The 16,005-nt window shown below is 49.0% G+C and overlaps 1 pseudogene; it reads right to left on the reverse strand.

The window, feature by feature from the left end:
• Positions 1 to 13,672: 13,672 nt before the first annotated feature.
• Positions 13,673 to 13,791, reverse strand: LOC148474258 (5S ribosomal RNA; annotated as a pseudogene).
• Positions 13,792 to 16,005: the final 2,214 nt, after the last annotated feature.

The following is a 16,005-nucleotide window of genomic DNA, read 5'->3' on the forward strand; positions in this document are numbered from 1 at the left end:
TATACCTCAAACATATAATGATAAATGGGCCCCTATGAGTATTACTGCAAGAGTCCTGTATACAGGGCTGTATATGGTGCACAGATAGGGACACGTGTGATATTCTCTCTCATATTCATGTTCTATTTTACCGTGCAGAAGACGTTTCTCATGGAAAGTTCTTCATATACCGGAGGAAACAGTATAAAGTATTAAGTGTTATGCAGTATGGGATCACAATAAGCCTATAGAGAACCAATATACAAAGACTCCCTGTAGCATCCGATAAGAAGTGTCAGAGCTGGTTCCCTGGGAGCAGGATGACCACAGGGGGAAGATGGATTCCCGGAGAATGATGAGGAATGTCTCCCAGTTACAGTATGAGTGATCCCCAAGTTAACCATTAACCCCAGTTCCCCATCCCTGGAGCTGCACAGATCCCAGTAATAGGGAGATGGATTGGAGGCGGATTAAAGATTAACTCGGACACTTTGGGATGTGACACTGGCTCTGATGGGAGGGAAGGCTCGGGACAAGGCGCGAGGAAGACGGATTAGTGCTAATTGTGGGATTCATCTACATAACCAGGAGCAGCACTGAGGATCTGGGTGTTAGGGACATGATTATAGCACCATTCATTACTGTTACACTGATTTCTGCAGTTTTACAGAGTCTGCCCTGGAAAATATAATAATGTGTCTCTATCCTCCAGTGCTGGTATATTATAGTGTAATATCGCCTTTTTATGTAGGCCTGGTGCAGTATGGTAACGTATAACTTCAAGTGGGATTTGGGTTATACACTTCTAATAAAAAATATTTTTATATTTATACTCCCCAATTAAAATAGGTGGAGGGGGGCTGGGCTACTGAGAGAGGGGCTACTGACCACCCATCATATCTAAGCCAGACTTTAGAAATTGCAATATTTGGATGCACAGGGAGAAATTAAAATGTTTAACCCATTGTGTAACCTTCCCAGGCACTAGTCATGTACAGCGATGCAGCTAGACGTCCCTTGATGAAAAGTCTGGGCCAGCCCCCCCCCCCCCGTATTTACATCTACAGGGGAAGTAGATGACGACTCACCATATCGCACCCCAGTCTACTGGATCTTGTCCTTGTCCTGGCAGCAGGGTCCTGGGTTCCAGCGGTGTGATGTGTGACAGCAGGATATATTCCCTGCACACACCCACTCACAAACAGGCGGATGGGGGCATTGTGGATGCAGCCCAGGTGCCCCTAACCACTGAGTCCTAACAGCAATTATGGGGCCCATTAATCAATAAATATTAGCAGCTTATTCCCTGAAAACACGTTGTTTAGTGTGTACCCAGCATTAGACTTCATCTATTGGGAGACATCTTTTTATGGAACTGTATTTATTTGTTGGAGGCTCCATATTGTCTATCACAGGCTGCAGTCGCAGGTGTTTGCGCGGATTTCAAATAACCTTTTTTTGTGTTTGAAAGATGATAGGAGCTGATTGGTTGGTACTTTATCGCCCTCCACTGCTTAGTACGTCTCCCCCTATAGTTCTGATAACATCACCATATCCCCTATCTTGTGAGAGTCACTCTGACCCCACAGATAGGGAAGTCCAGGCCCCACACCAGCAGCACTGTATTTCCTGTGGAGACCCAGCCTGGTGCTTGTAAATCACTTGCAGACACTCCAGACACTGGGTAAACAAAGATCTCCATGTACTTGTCTCTCTAATACCATAAAACTCCATGTAATGACTGTGTCACTGATCCTATTGAAGGCGTTTAGCTAAATGTCCATCAGGATAGTGGTCGTGTTAACCATTTACTATCGGACAAAGAGCGTCAGCGAGACAGGAGATCCTGGCTCTGTTCTCAATGAAACAAAGTCCTGGCAGATCGTGACTTTCAACATGACCATGAGCTGGCCTTCATTATACACATTACCATGGTATTAACCCTCCAGTGCAGGGGCAAACGCAGGATTTTTATAGGAGGCTTTACACACACTCTGTATATATATATATTATATATATATATATATATATATACACATACATAGATATGCACACATACACATACGTATGTCACACATACATAAACCACACATACATACATATATACATTACACACACACCCTTACTTGGCAGACTGGCACCATGTCATTAGGCCCCTCCCCGCAGCGTGAAATTGCCGCAATTCGGAGGTGAATCGGGTGGGGGCGGAGCCAAATGACGTAATTAGAATGGAATCACGTCATATTGGCTCCGCCTACGCCCGCGTGACCCGCAAATCGTGGCAATTTCACACTGCGGGAGGGGCTTAATAGCATGATGCCTGCTCTCGAGTCTATCTGGGGGGGTTTCTGAGGACCCAGAAACCCCCCCTGCATGCGCTACTGCAGTCCAGTGGTGATAAATAGAGTATGAATGTTCTAATATTGTATTATTATTGTTTAACATGTTGGGTCTTCCATTTGTTTCTAGTCTGTATAACTGTAACCATATAGCTGCTGTGGAGCCCTACAGGACATGACTGGAGACCACTGTAGCTCTCTCCAGCCTTTATTCTGTTACATATGGGCCTACTAAGGCAGCAGCTGATGTAGTTACCTTAGGTACAGCTTGATAAAGGCCACTGCCGAAACGTGTTGCTGTTACTCCTATCTGCTACCTTAATTACTAACCAGCACTTTGATTTTTACAAAGACATAAATACATCTTCTGATTTCAGCCTGATCCTCCTACCTATGGAAACTGGAGGTTGCTCTCAGGGGCATATCTACCCATTTCCCAGGATGGCACTCGCCAGGGGTGCCGACCAAAGGGGGGGCGCCGTCCGGCAGTGCCACCAGCAGCCAAGGGGTGGACAAGTCCCCTGGCCCCACAAGTGTAGGGCAGACCGCAGTGAGAGCAGTGATAGCGGTCTGCCCTACACAGTTTACAAACACGCAGCCACCAGCGGCGTCTGTGTGTTTGTAATAGCAGCCAGCCAATGAGAGTCAGACAGACTCTCATTTGCTGCTGCGTCATCCGCGGAGGGAGCCGGCTGGAGCTCACTCATGAGCTCCGTCTTCCAGTTCCCCCCGCAGCGGGTGATGGGAGAGACGTCATGACGTCTCTCCCATGCAGGAGAAGAGCGGCCGGGACTCAGAGCAGACAGCGGCGATCGCGTCAGGAGCGGGGATCAGGTAAGTTGTATTTTTTTTCTGTGTGTGTGTGTAAGCCTGGCACTGCGGGGGGGCAATGAAATAATGGGTGGCCTCTACTGGGGGCACTTTATGGGGGGGTGCCGGCAACTGGGGGCACTGTTCCGGGGGGGGCAATTTAGGGGGGGCGCCCGTGACTGGGGGCACTGTACAGGGGTGCCCACGACTGGGAGCAATTTAGGGGGGGTGGCCACTACTGGGGGCACTGTATAGGATTGGCCACTACTGGGGGCAATTTAGGGGGTGGCCACTACTGGGGGCACTGTATAGTGGGGACTACTACTGGGGGCACTGTATAGGGGGGACTACTACTGGGGTCAATGCAGCATAGGGGGGACTACTACTGGGTGCACTGTATGGGGGGGACTACTACTGGGGGCAATGCATTATTGGGGGGACTACTACTGGGGGCAATGCAGCATTGGGGGGACTACTACTGGGGTCACTGTATAGGGAGGGACTACTACTGGGGGCAATGCTGCATTGGGGGGACTACTACTGGGGGCAATGCAGCATTGGGGGACTACTACTGGGATCACTGTATAGGGAGGGACTACTACTGGGGGCAATGGAGCATTGGGGGGACTACTACTGGGGGCAATGCAGCATTGGGGGGACTACTACTGGGGCAGGGGACTACTACCGGGGGCAATGCAGCATAGGGGGGGATTACTACTGGGAGATTACTACTGGGAGCACTGCACAGGGGGAATAGGGGGCGTCAGTCCATTACATTGCCAGGGGCGCTTGAATCCCTAGATACACCCCTGAGTAACTGGGCTGTTCATAGTGTGAGTCATTCGCTGGAGTGTGCCTATATAACTCTGCAGTATCTACACCTGCGCACACATCATTTGCAGCATACCTGATAATCTGAAATCCATCAGATAACGTGGCCATACACTGAGTTATTACACAGAGTATGGCCACAATATCTGTGTTCCTTCCCTAGGGAGGAAACATTTCCCTGTCCCTCCTCTGTGAAGGAACAGGGGAAATGTCAGATGGTCGAGCACAGCAGCCAGAGCCGGCCCTAGGCATAGCCATTCTAAGCAAATGCCTAGGGCATCTGGAATGCCTGGCCCTGCAGACAAGCTGCTATGATTGGAGCTCAGCGCAGCGGTCAGCCAACTGTCCTGACAGCCAGGTCAGAATGAGCTTCTGTACAGAGGCTCATTCTGGCTACAGGAGGCAAGGAAGATGGCTGCAGGAGGGCATGCCCAGCCCGGCCACTACCCATGGTCCTTTGCAGAGCAGAGCCGTAAGTGACAACACATGGCTCCGCCTTCATATTAGCTGCCGCTGCCACCCAGCGCCTGCCGCCCATGATCGGACCAGGCACCAGTCCACTGGCACTGCAGCACAGCCTGGCTGACCGGAAACCAGAGACCACCTATGTGTATTTTATATATATATTTATGTTTTATATATATATGTATGTATATTATCAATATATATATATTATATATATTTGCATGTACAGTATGTATATTATATATGTATATATGTGTGTGTATAATATATATATATATATATATATATATATATATGTGTGTGTGTACATTATTTATGTGTTTATAGATTTCCTTGTGGCTGGTATTATACAAACAAATATATATATATATATATATATATATATATTGTGACACAGTTAGATTAGGGGGTCCCTCTCCTGGGTAGAGGACTCCTTCCTTACACACACACACAGCAGCAGGGAAGCAGCACACCAGTCTGGATGCAAGTACAAGCTGGTCGGCGCCAGTCTTTATTGTACAATGTCAGAAATAACATAAAGAAAACATAAACATAAATCCTAGCCCTGTCGGGGCACTAACTTCACAGGTAGTTCCCTCACTACCAGAACCTGGCAGGGCCTAATGCCCACGCCAGCAACAAAAGCACAGCACAACACTCACGGATAGGTTTTCAAGTGTCTCTGAGCAAACTCCCTGTCTGCTCTCCCAGGTGAGACAATCAGCCCTCAACACACTAGGCTTATATTGGCCACTCTCAGGTGGAAAACTAACATGCCTGTTACCAGGCTGCGAGAACCAAAACCTGGAGTGGCCGTGGGTGGAGCCCTCCCTCTCCTCTCACCCACAACCCCCAGGTCCCAAACCGGCTTTTCAAAAAGCCGAGACTCAAGCCTGCTACACTGCAGACTTTCTCCTGGGGATTTTAAACACATAGGACAGGAATCTGGGATAAATGTCCCTGTCACAGACCACTTTACCAGTGATCCTATCACATATCCCCCCCCTTTGTTTCGACCTATGGGGCGGAATAACTGAAGCCCCCAAACAATGAACGCGTGACAACGCATCTGCTTTAGACAACAGGCCCCCTGGCCTGTGTTCCACTGAAAATTTTAAAGTTTGTAACGCCAAGAACCATTTCGTAATTCTCGCATAACTGTCCTTATTTTCGGACATCCACTTCAAAGGGGCATGGTCAGTGATCAATTTGAACTTTCTACCAACCAAGTAGTACCTGAGAGCCTCTAACGCCCACTTTATGGCCAACGCCTCCTTCTCCACTGTGGCATCGGGTAGGCATCGAATTTTGAAACCCTGTTCAACTTTCGGAAGTCATTGCAGAAACGCACACTCCCGTCGGGCTTTGGAACCAACACAATGGGACTTGACCATTCACTATGTGATACTTCAATAACCCCTAACTCTAGCATATTTTTAATTTCTTTCAACACCGATTCTCTTGGTGCTTCTGGTAACCTATAGGGCTTTAGATTAACTTTAACCACTGGGTCAGTGATGATGTCATGTTTAACGACCAAGGTTTTCCCAGGTACGTCAGAGAACAGCACCCTATTTCTGACCAGAAACTCCTTGACCTCTTGTTGTTGAATTGCCGACAGTACCGTTCTATCTTTCCAGGGCTTTAACAGATTTATATGGTATATATGTTCCGGCTTTCTTTTCCCCGGCTGGTAAACTTTGTAATTGACCTGTCCCACTCTTTCTAAGATTTCAAAGGGGCCTTGCCATTTAGCCAAAAGTTTATTTTCCACAGTGGGAACCAACACTAACACTCTGTCCCCAGGAGCAAAGCTGCGTAACCGAGCATTGCGGTTGTATACCCTCTGCTGTGCCTGTTGAGCCTGTTTCAGGTGCTCTCTCACTATCGGCACCTCTATAATAGGCAATGGAACTAGTGGACCCTTAAAATGTGGTCTGGGAGCATGATACTGACACTCAGGGCAGGATGCGCAAAAGTCAGATACCTCTTTATGAAGCCCGGGCCAGAAAAACCTCTGCATTATTCGCTCAGTGGTTTTCTCTACCCCTGCCGTTATATGACCATGGGCCAGATCCAACACTGTTCTTCTGTAGGCTTTGGGAACTATTAGTTGTTCCACAACATCTTCCCCCTTCTTAGTCACCTGATATAACAAATCCTGACACATTACCATGTGGGGATAGGACAAAGGACTATCAGGGTCTATGGGTTTACCATCAACTACTTTTACATTCTCCCTGGCTTTTACCAAAGTAGGGTCATTCAACTGCTGCACTGCAAAGACCTCTCTTCTGACCTCTAAATCAGGCAGACGATCAACTGGCCCAACAACACTTCCCACCTCAATGGGAGGCACATCAGTTGGCGGACCACCGTCACGCTCCGCATTCTCTAGTTCGCCAATCATAGTAGAAAAAGGGAATAACTCTGACTCAGAAGAAACTCCCTCATCCACTACATCGACAACCTTCTCAAATGGATCGGGGTTGTTCACTTCTGGAACAAAACGACTTTCCCACAACTTCCAGAAGTGAGCAAAGTCTCTCCCCAATATTGCATCGTACATCAGACCAGGCACCAAACCCACAGAAACTATAGCAGAACCACATGGTGTCTCGATTTTCACCTCGGCAGTAACATAATATTGAGTATCCCCATGTATGCAGGTCACACCAACAGTTTTCCCCTTACGCCTCAAGGGGTTCACCAGCTCAGCTTTTATAAGTGTCACCAAGCTACCAGAGTCTAACAGTGCCTCTACTCAGTTGCCATCTACAGTGAGTACACACATGTGCTTATCAGTCTCAGCCTGCCGGTCAGCCGTACAGGCTGTCTGTGCAAATAAAGACCCCCTGCGGTAGACATGAGCAGTATCACATTGCATAGGTTCAGTTGTAAGTGAACAATTAGCGGAAGTATGGCCGAAGTCACCACACCGGAAACACTGAATCATATTAATGTCTAGTCGTTTACGGGGCAAGAACCTTCCTGGCCTGGCAGGCCTGTCTCCAGGTTCTACACCCTCAGTCTTAGGTACATTCCACCGCCCAGCACCCTTCTCCCCTGGAACAGTCTTACCAGTGTCTGTGGGAGTTCGCCGGTGTGCCATCGGGGCTCGGTGGGGCATACTCATCAGCTCCTCAGCCGCCACGTACCTCTCCACCAGCTCGACCAACTGGTCCGCGGACTTAGGGTCTGCATGGCTCACCCACTTGCACAGAGTCGCAGGTAATGATCGCAGGTACCGGTCCATCACGACCCTTTCCACGATCTGTGGTCCCGTCAGCGTCTCGGGCTGTAGCCATTTTGAGGACAGATGGACGAGGTCATGCATCTGTGAACGTGGAGGCTTGTCCATATGGAACTCCCAGCGGTGGACCCGTTGGGTACAAACAAAGGTGGTGACTCCCAAGCGAGTTAGGATCTCCTGTTTTAGTTTTTTATAGTCCTTGGCATCAGCCAGGCATAAGTCGAAATAGGCCTTTTGTGGCTCCCCAGACAAAAAAGGTGCCACCAGACTTGCCCACTGCTCCTGGGGCCAACTCTCCCTTTCGGCCGTTCTTTCAAATGCGGCGAGATAGTCCTCCACATCATCGCCCGAAGTCATCTTTTGGAGGAAGTGACTGGCTCGTACGGAGTGAGTGGTGGTGGGAGGACCAGTAATAACATCTCTGGGCCGGGCGACCAGGTGCTGTACCACCTCTTTTATGGCCTGGCTGTTTTCCGCTAAGGCCTGGTGGGTTTCCTCGATGGCAACCTGTTGTTGCCCCTGGGCTGTCTCCAAGGCCAACAGTTGCACCCTGGTGGATTCCTGCAGAGCCCTGGTAGCTTCCTGCTGAGCTGCTGTAGCTTGGAGCAAGGCCTTAATTATGTCCTCCATTTTGTCCTGGGGTGTAGGTTGGAAGCTGAACCTTGCCTCTCTGAGCAATGGCTGACGCCTCCTTTATGGGACTCCAAGGACACAGTGTTATTTCCACACTCACAAATTGGGTGTCTGTCCCTTTAATTTTTAAACGGAAAGTTTTCCTCTCGCTGCAACTTCAGTGTGTGTGGGTGCCCGCATTCTCCACCATATTGTGACACAGTTAGGTTAGGGGGTCCCTCTCCTGGGTAGAGGACTCCTTCCTTACACACACACACAGCAGCAGGGAAGCAGCACACCAGTCTGGATGCAAGTACAAGCTGGTAGGTGCCAGTCTTTATTGTACAATGTCAGAAATAACATAAAGAAAACATAAACATAAATCCTAGCCCTGTCGGGGCACTAACTTCACAGGTAGTGCCCTCACTACCAGAACCTGGCAGGGCCTAATGCCCTCGCCAGCAACAAAAGCACAGCACAACACTCACGGATAGGTTTTCAAGTGTCTCTGACCAAACTCCCTGTCTGCTCTCCCAGGTGAGACAATCAGCCCTCAACACACTAGGCTTATATTGGCCACTCTCAGGTGGAAAACTAACAAGCCTGTTACCAGGCTGCGAGAACCAAAACCTGGAGTGGCCGTGGGTGGAGCCCTCCATCTCCTCTCACCCACAACCCCCAGGTCCCAAACCGGCTTTTCAAAAAGCCGAGACTCAAGCCTGCTACACTGCAGACTTTCTCCTGGGGATTTTAAACACATAGGACAGGAATCTGGGATAAATGTCCCTGTCACAGACCACTTTACCAGTGATCCTATCACAATATATATATATATATACAGTATGCAAATATATATATATATATATATATATATAAAATGTATATATATATACATATAATGTATATCATATACAGGGTAGGATGTACTAATAGGGAAAAATGCAGTTTTCAGTTTTCCACCTGCTTTTTCCCGGTGGGCAAAGCAACCTTCAGGTGGCATTACCCATTAGAAGCCTAAGGGCGTCTTTACGTGACGCTCCCTCTCAGAGGGATCCATCATGGCCCGCGTCCTTTTGTGCATGCGCAGGAGGATGCTATGGTGACTTTTGGGTGTTAATCCCAGAAGTCCCTCTCTCTGGAGGAATCGCATAGGACAGCTCTTATCGGGAGAGCTGTTCTTTGCGATATTCTAGGTACATACCGCGGCAATCAATGACGGTGTGTACCCGATGAGAGGCGGCATATACCGCATCACGGATGCAATGCTTTGTACATCCAGCCCACAGTCTGTCTATACATCTATCTATAGACAGTGCTTAAAGTGGTCCTAAAGAGGTGGTGGAACTCATCCCCCTATCTGCCCTAACCCCCCCCTGTGGGTGACATACCCCTTGCCACTCCCCTTCCTGTCCACCTGGCAGATGCCACACTCCTAGCCCCTCCTCTTCCTGTCTACCTGGCAGATGCCACACTCCTAGCCCCTCCCCTTCCTGTCTACCTGGCAGATGCCACACTCCTAGCCCCTCCTCTTCCTGTCTACCTGGCAGATGCCACACTCCTAGCCCCTCCCCTTCCTGTCTACCTGGCAGATACCACACTCCTAGCCCCTCCCCTTCCTGTCTTCCTGGCAGATGCCGCACTCCTAGCCCCTCCCCTTAAAGTGTGAGTGTGGACCATACACATATACTGTATACACACACAATACATTCATACAGACCAGGGTAGAGTAGGGGGGAGACTGAGGCTGGCACTCTTAAGCAATAACCAATTTTATTATTATGCTTTATTTCTATGGGGCCTTACAGCGTACATAAACAGGAACAGCATGAGCCCACCAAGACAGTGAATTACAGTGCAAAACGTCGCAGAAGGACAAGGTGTATAAACCATTGTTGAATGGGTGGAGGGGGCACTGATTGGACTGGCAGGGGGGTTCTTGCTGATGGGCAGTGGGCTGGATGGGGAATTATGGGGGAGACACTGGGATGGGGGTCAGTGAGATGGTGGGGGACACTGGGCTGGATGGGGGGGCATTGCAAATGGGGAGGTCCTGGGCTGTATTGATAGTGTGGCAGTGAGATAGGGGTGGGAGGGAGGAACACTAGGCTGAAGGGGGTACACTGGGGTGGATGAGGGGGAGGACACTGTGATTGGAGTGGTTGGAGGGCACTTAGATGGGGCAGTGGGCTGGTTGGGGAGGTAAGAGGGGAGACATTGCAATTGGTGCCAGTGAGATGTTGGGGGACACTGGACTGGATGGGGGGATAGGAAGGGGCTAGTGAGTTAGGAGTGGGAGGGGGGAGACACTGGGCTGAATGAGTGTAATCACTGTGACTGTACTTGCTGGGGGGTTCTAGGTGGGTGGGCAGTGAGTTGGGTGCAATGAGCTTGTTGGGGAGGGATGGGGTGGAGACACTGGTCTGGCAGAATGAGAAACACTGGGATGATTGGGTTAGTAAGGCTGAGGGACCCAGCTGGAGATGGCGCAGACACTGGGATGGGAGCACTGACCTGCTGCTGTACCATTTTTGCCTGGCACCGAATACTCGCTGCAGCACCGCATGTTCACACAGCAGCCTCCTGAGAAGCTCTCCTAACTCCGGCTGCTTCTGGGATCTGGGAGGATCTCATCTGGTGTGTCCTTAAGAGGTGGCTGCCTATCCCTGGCAGTGCGGCTCTGATTCAGAGGGAGGAGAAGAGACTAGCGTACCCACCCAGCTCAGGCAGGAGCAGCTGCAGCCGTCAGTGAGAGACGGAGCTCAGAGTTATGAACTCACCGTCTCTAGTGAACATGTGATGAGGCCAGCCTGGCTAATGAGCAGCGCTGGCTGGGGCACCATGAATTTTAAGACATTTAATATATAATAAAACACACACCAAAAAATTATTTCATGATCCAAACACAGTGAAGTCTAATGCTAATCTGCGCCTGGCTGGGGCTCAGCTCGCACAGGCAGGGACTGCAGGAGGAGGAGCCTGTTAGGAACTGAGGCATTGTTAGGGTTTGTTTTCCCTAACTGAGTCCCGCAACAGCCTTGAGGGCTGGAATCCTCGACAAGTCGTGCCCTTTGGGCCAAAGAACAAGATGCAGCTTTTGGGCTGTGTAGCAGCCTTGTGGGCTGGTAAACTTGGCTAGATGTGGCCTTTGGGCCGTGTAATAGCCTTTGAGCTAAGTAGCAGCCTCTGGGCTGTGCAGCAGCCTTGAGGGCAGGTAGACTTGGCTAGATGTGGCCTTTGCGCCGTGTTGCAGCCTCTGGGCTGTGTAGTAGCCTTGAGGGCTGGTAAACTTGGCTTGAGGCGGCAGATGAAGGACTAGTGCCACTGGAGAGAGACAGGCATTGGTACACAGGATTGCATACTCAGGAGGCAGTAGTGTGGCCTGTGCCGCCAGGTTGACCCAAGCAGCTGATGCTGGAGTACAGTCTGTGCCGCTGGGTTGACACAAGCAGCGTATGCTAGAGTGCGGCCAGTGCTGCTGGGTTGACACAAGCAACGCACGCAAAACTGCGCACTCTTGGACACTGTAGTGCGACCCATTCAACCGGGTTGACACAAGCAGCTGACGCTGGATTGCGGCCTGTGCCGCTGGGTTCACACAAGCAGCTGACACAGGACTGTGAACTCTTGGACACAGAGTGCTGCCCGCACCGCCTAGATGACACAAACAGCAGGTAGATGGAATGCGAACTGTGCCGCCGGGATGACACAAATGGCAGTATAATAATCTTAGACAGGAGAACTGGAGCTCGACTGGATAACAGGAGACAATGCCAGCCCTGGAAACACGAAAACTCTCACCGGCATCAGAGCAGCGTTCGCACCAGGAGGAAATAGATGCCGGAGCCAATCCAGGAAGATCCCGAAAAAGCAGAAAGGAGGCAGAAGGAGCTTCAGCAAATGATAGCCCGGCATTCGCAGCTTGTGACAGTAACCCCCCCCTTAACAAGGGGTTAAAGAACCCCTAGACCCTAGTTTGTCAAGAAAGTTCTCAAAGAATTTTTTCTTCAGGGCAGGAGCATGCAAAGACCTTTCAGGAATCCAGGAGCGCTCCTCCGGTCCGTACCCTTTCCAGTGCACAAGAAACTGAAGACATCCTCGAGTCCAGGATCTTCTACACGACAAACTCCTGGTTCCCCTGAATGAGCACTGGTGGAGGCCTGACCCTGGTGGAAGCCTAGGAGAAAATCGGTTTTAGGAAAGAACAGTGGAAAGTGTTATTGATCCTGAGAGTCTGGGGTAACTTCAGTTGGAAAGCCACAGGATTTACTTGAGAAATTATCCTAAGAGGGCCAATGAACTTGGGACCAAACTTTTGTGATCTCTGGCGCAGATTAATTTTTCTGGAGGAAAGCCAAACCAAGTCCCCCACCTTGAGACTACAGGGCCTATGACGTCTGTCAGCCCAAACCTTCGAACGTCCTGACGCTTGAAGAAGAGACTGGCGTACCTTCTTCCAGACTGACCGTAACCTGGAAACAGATGAAGGAGACAAAGTAGTGGTAGAGGAAGTCTCAAAGGAATTACTCCTAGGGTGAATACCGAAATTGCAGAAGAAAGGAGACACTGTTGAAGTAGAATGGCAGGAGTTGTTGTATGCAAACTCAGCGAAAGGCATAAGTGGAACCCAGTTGTTTTGACATTTGGAAATGAAACAACGGAGGTACTGCTCCAGAGACTGATTGGCCCGATCCATCTGCTCATTGGACTGTGGGTGATACCCTGATGACAGGCTGACATTGATGCCTAGATCAGCACAAAAGCACCTCCAAAACCGACCAACAAATTGTGTACCACGGTTTGAGACAATGTCTGAGGTAATTCCATGAATTCTAAAAACATGCTGAAGAAAGAGTACTGCCAACTCTTTGGCTGAGGGTAATTTGCTGAGGGCAGAAAGGAAAAGAGGGAAAGAGAGGGCTAGTCGCTGGGGCACTCTTAATGACAAATGTCCACTTTAAATAATATTTGCTCGTTAATTATTTAAGATGATAACAAATCCACCCTACATAGCACAAATGTTGCGCAACCATATATGAGCTGCAAATAGAAAAGAGGTGGGTAATTTGAACACATTAACAATGGATAATCCAACAAAATTCCTATCATTAAAAATTAACTTTTCATCAAAGTTGTATTAAAATCAATATCCCTTCAAACAAAATATAAGAATGATCAATTTAGGGTGAAAATATTGTGTATTGAATAATAAAATCCCCACATGTATTCATATATACATGTGGATAGGTAAATACCCTGGTCGTAGATAGAATAATAATAGTGATACCAATATCCTATTATCTGGATATATGTAGATCGTAATAATGGTACTGAGTTGCCACTCTGCTGAGTTACCAAACCGTCCCAATCCACCTCCAGTATTAGTAACCTACAGCACCTGGTATTCCCAAGTGGTCTCCCATCCAGGTACTAACCAGGCCCATATCTGTATAGCTTCCAAGATCGGACGAGATTGGGCGTATCCAGTATGGTATGATTGCAGATAATTACCCGACTGGGGAGTGTGAATGCCCCGGTACACACAACGTAAGAGTGTATGTAGGACTACCTCACCAGAGAAGTCCACTTTGTTAAATAATGCACAGTATCAATGAAAGTATTGCATGAGCGTACTTTAATTGTATTCATACAAATGATCACATGTTTAAACATATGTCGTAAAACAGTCAAATATAATGATCTGACTGATTATTGTATTCATAGAGCAGTCAGACAAAATTATCTAATTAGCTGTTATTCATTCTGTTGTTCATATAACAATAACACATTAATGATGATCTAAATGACAGTGATGCACTTATGACGATCTATATAATAGGTGTTTCAATTCAATCCTATTGATAGGCAATTACTGATAATGCATTCTAACAGCTATGATAATCAATGGTTTATATGGCGGCCAACATACAGTGATGCATATTGAAATAAGTCTCTGACCCCCCCACAGGGTTCATTAAATAAGTAAAATGAGCTGCCAATGTTATGCTGCTCTTTCCACACACTTGACAACTAAGTGTAAGTAGACAGCAGAGTGTGTGCTGTTCTTGTTGATAAGTAATAGACGCACCAATATAAACTCTAACAATCATACAAATAATCGATTTCTGTGGTAATCAGCGTTTGCTAGAATCTTACACATCAAAGTCTTACTCTAACCCCACCCAGCTCATTGGGAGAGTGAAGATAATAAAAGAAAACAGTTTGAATGTGCCAGTACTGTAAATAGATGGCAAGATGTATGCCAATCTAGGACTGAGAAAAAAATCCCCCTAAATAAATCGACAAAGAAACAATGTAATCACAATGAGAGCTCCACGTGTTGCTCATGCAAAAGGTGTCTATAATGACCCAAAGGTCAATTACAGGCTCACATAAAATCCATTGTAAAGATGTCTGTAGTGACGCAGAGGTCAAATACAGGCATACCTACGATCCCAGGGTAAGGCTACTTGGAGTCCGGTCACTGCATAAGTCAGATATCCAAGGATGTGGGCTGGTAGACTTGGCTAGATGTGGCCTTTGGGCTGTGTAGCAGCCTCTGGGCTGTGCAGCAGCCTTGAGGGCAGGTAGCCTTGGCTTGATGCGGCAAATGAAGGACTAGTGCCACTGGAGAGAGACAGGTGTTGGTACACAGGATTGCGTACTCAGGAGGCAGTGGCGCGGCCTGTGCTGCCAGGTTGACACAAGCAGCTGACGCTAGAGTGTGGCCTGTGCCGCCGAGTTGACACACACAGCGTATGTTAGAGTGCGGCCTGTGCTGCCGGGTTGACACAAGCAGTGTACACAGGACTGCGAACTCTTGGGCATCTGTCCGCACCTCCTAGATGACACAAACAGCAGGTAGATGGAATGCGAACTGTGCCGCCTGGATGACACAAATGGCAGTATAATAATCTTATAATCTTAGACAGGAGAACTGGAGCTCGACTGGATAACAAGAGTCACTGCCAGGACCAGAAACACGAAAACTCTATCACCGGCATCAGAGCAGCGTTCGCACCAGGAGGAAATAGATGCCGGAGCCATTCCAGAAATATCCCGAAATGACAGATAGGAGGCAGGAGGAGCTTCAGCGAATGCTCGCCCAGTGGTCATCTCGCCCTGCATTCGCAGTGCGGCAGCTTGTGACAGAGCCAAGCTGGGGACACGGAGAAAGAGGGATTAAGGGATCCAGGGATAGCCAGAGCTGGGTGCATGTAACCTAATGGCAGGTCGTAGCATGAGGCCAGCGCAGCGAAATGCGGGGACTTTACATCGGCCCTAGCCGCAGCTGTCAGTAGCGTTCCCGCTAGGCTGTTTCAGTGGGGCGCCGCGCCCTGCCCTGTTTCTGAAGGTCAGAAAGCACCCTGCCCTCAAGCGCGGCGCCCCGCTGAAACAGCCTACGGGTTCTGTCCTTGCCCCGGCATCCATTCACTGGTGGTAACCGCTGCTCTACCATTTCCCTGCTCTACTGGGGAAACGGTAGAGCAGCGGTCACCGCCGGTGAATGGCGCCCGGCATCCATTCACAGTGATTGCTGTACTTGGGGGCTGCCGGCATGTCCATAAGAACCGGGCACGCCCCCAAGAGTGACGAAAAGGGGACGCGTCATAAAGACATGCCCCCTTTTAATTGACCACACCCTCTTTTTGGGTGCGTACAGAAGTGCCCATGCTCTAGGTCTGGCGCCCTGCCTGCTGCCAGACCTAGAGTGAACAC

The sequence above is a fragment of the Taudactylus pleione genome, unplaced genomic scaffold (genome assembly GCF_031769625.1).
Source record: "Taudactylus pleione unplaced genomic scaffold, aTauple2 ptg000861l, whole genome shotgun sequence".
Taxonomy (NCBI): domain Eukaryota; kingdom Metazoa; phylum Chordata; class Amphibia; order Anura; family Myobatrachidae; genus Taudactylus; species Taudactylus pleione.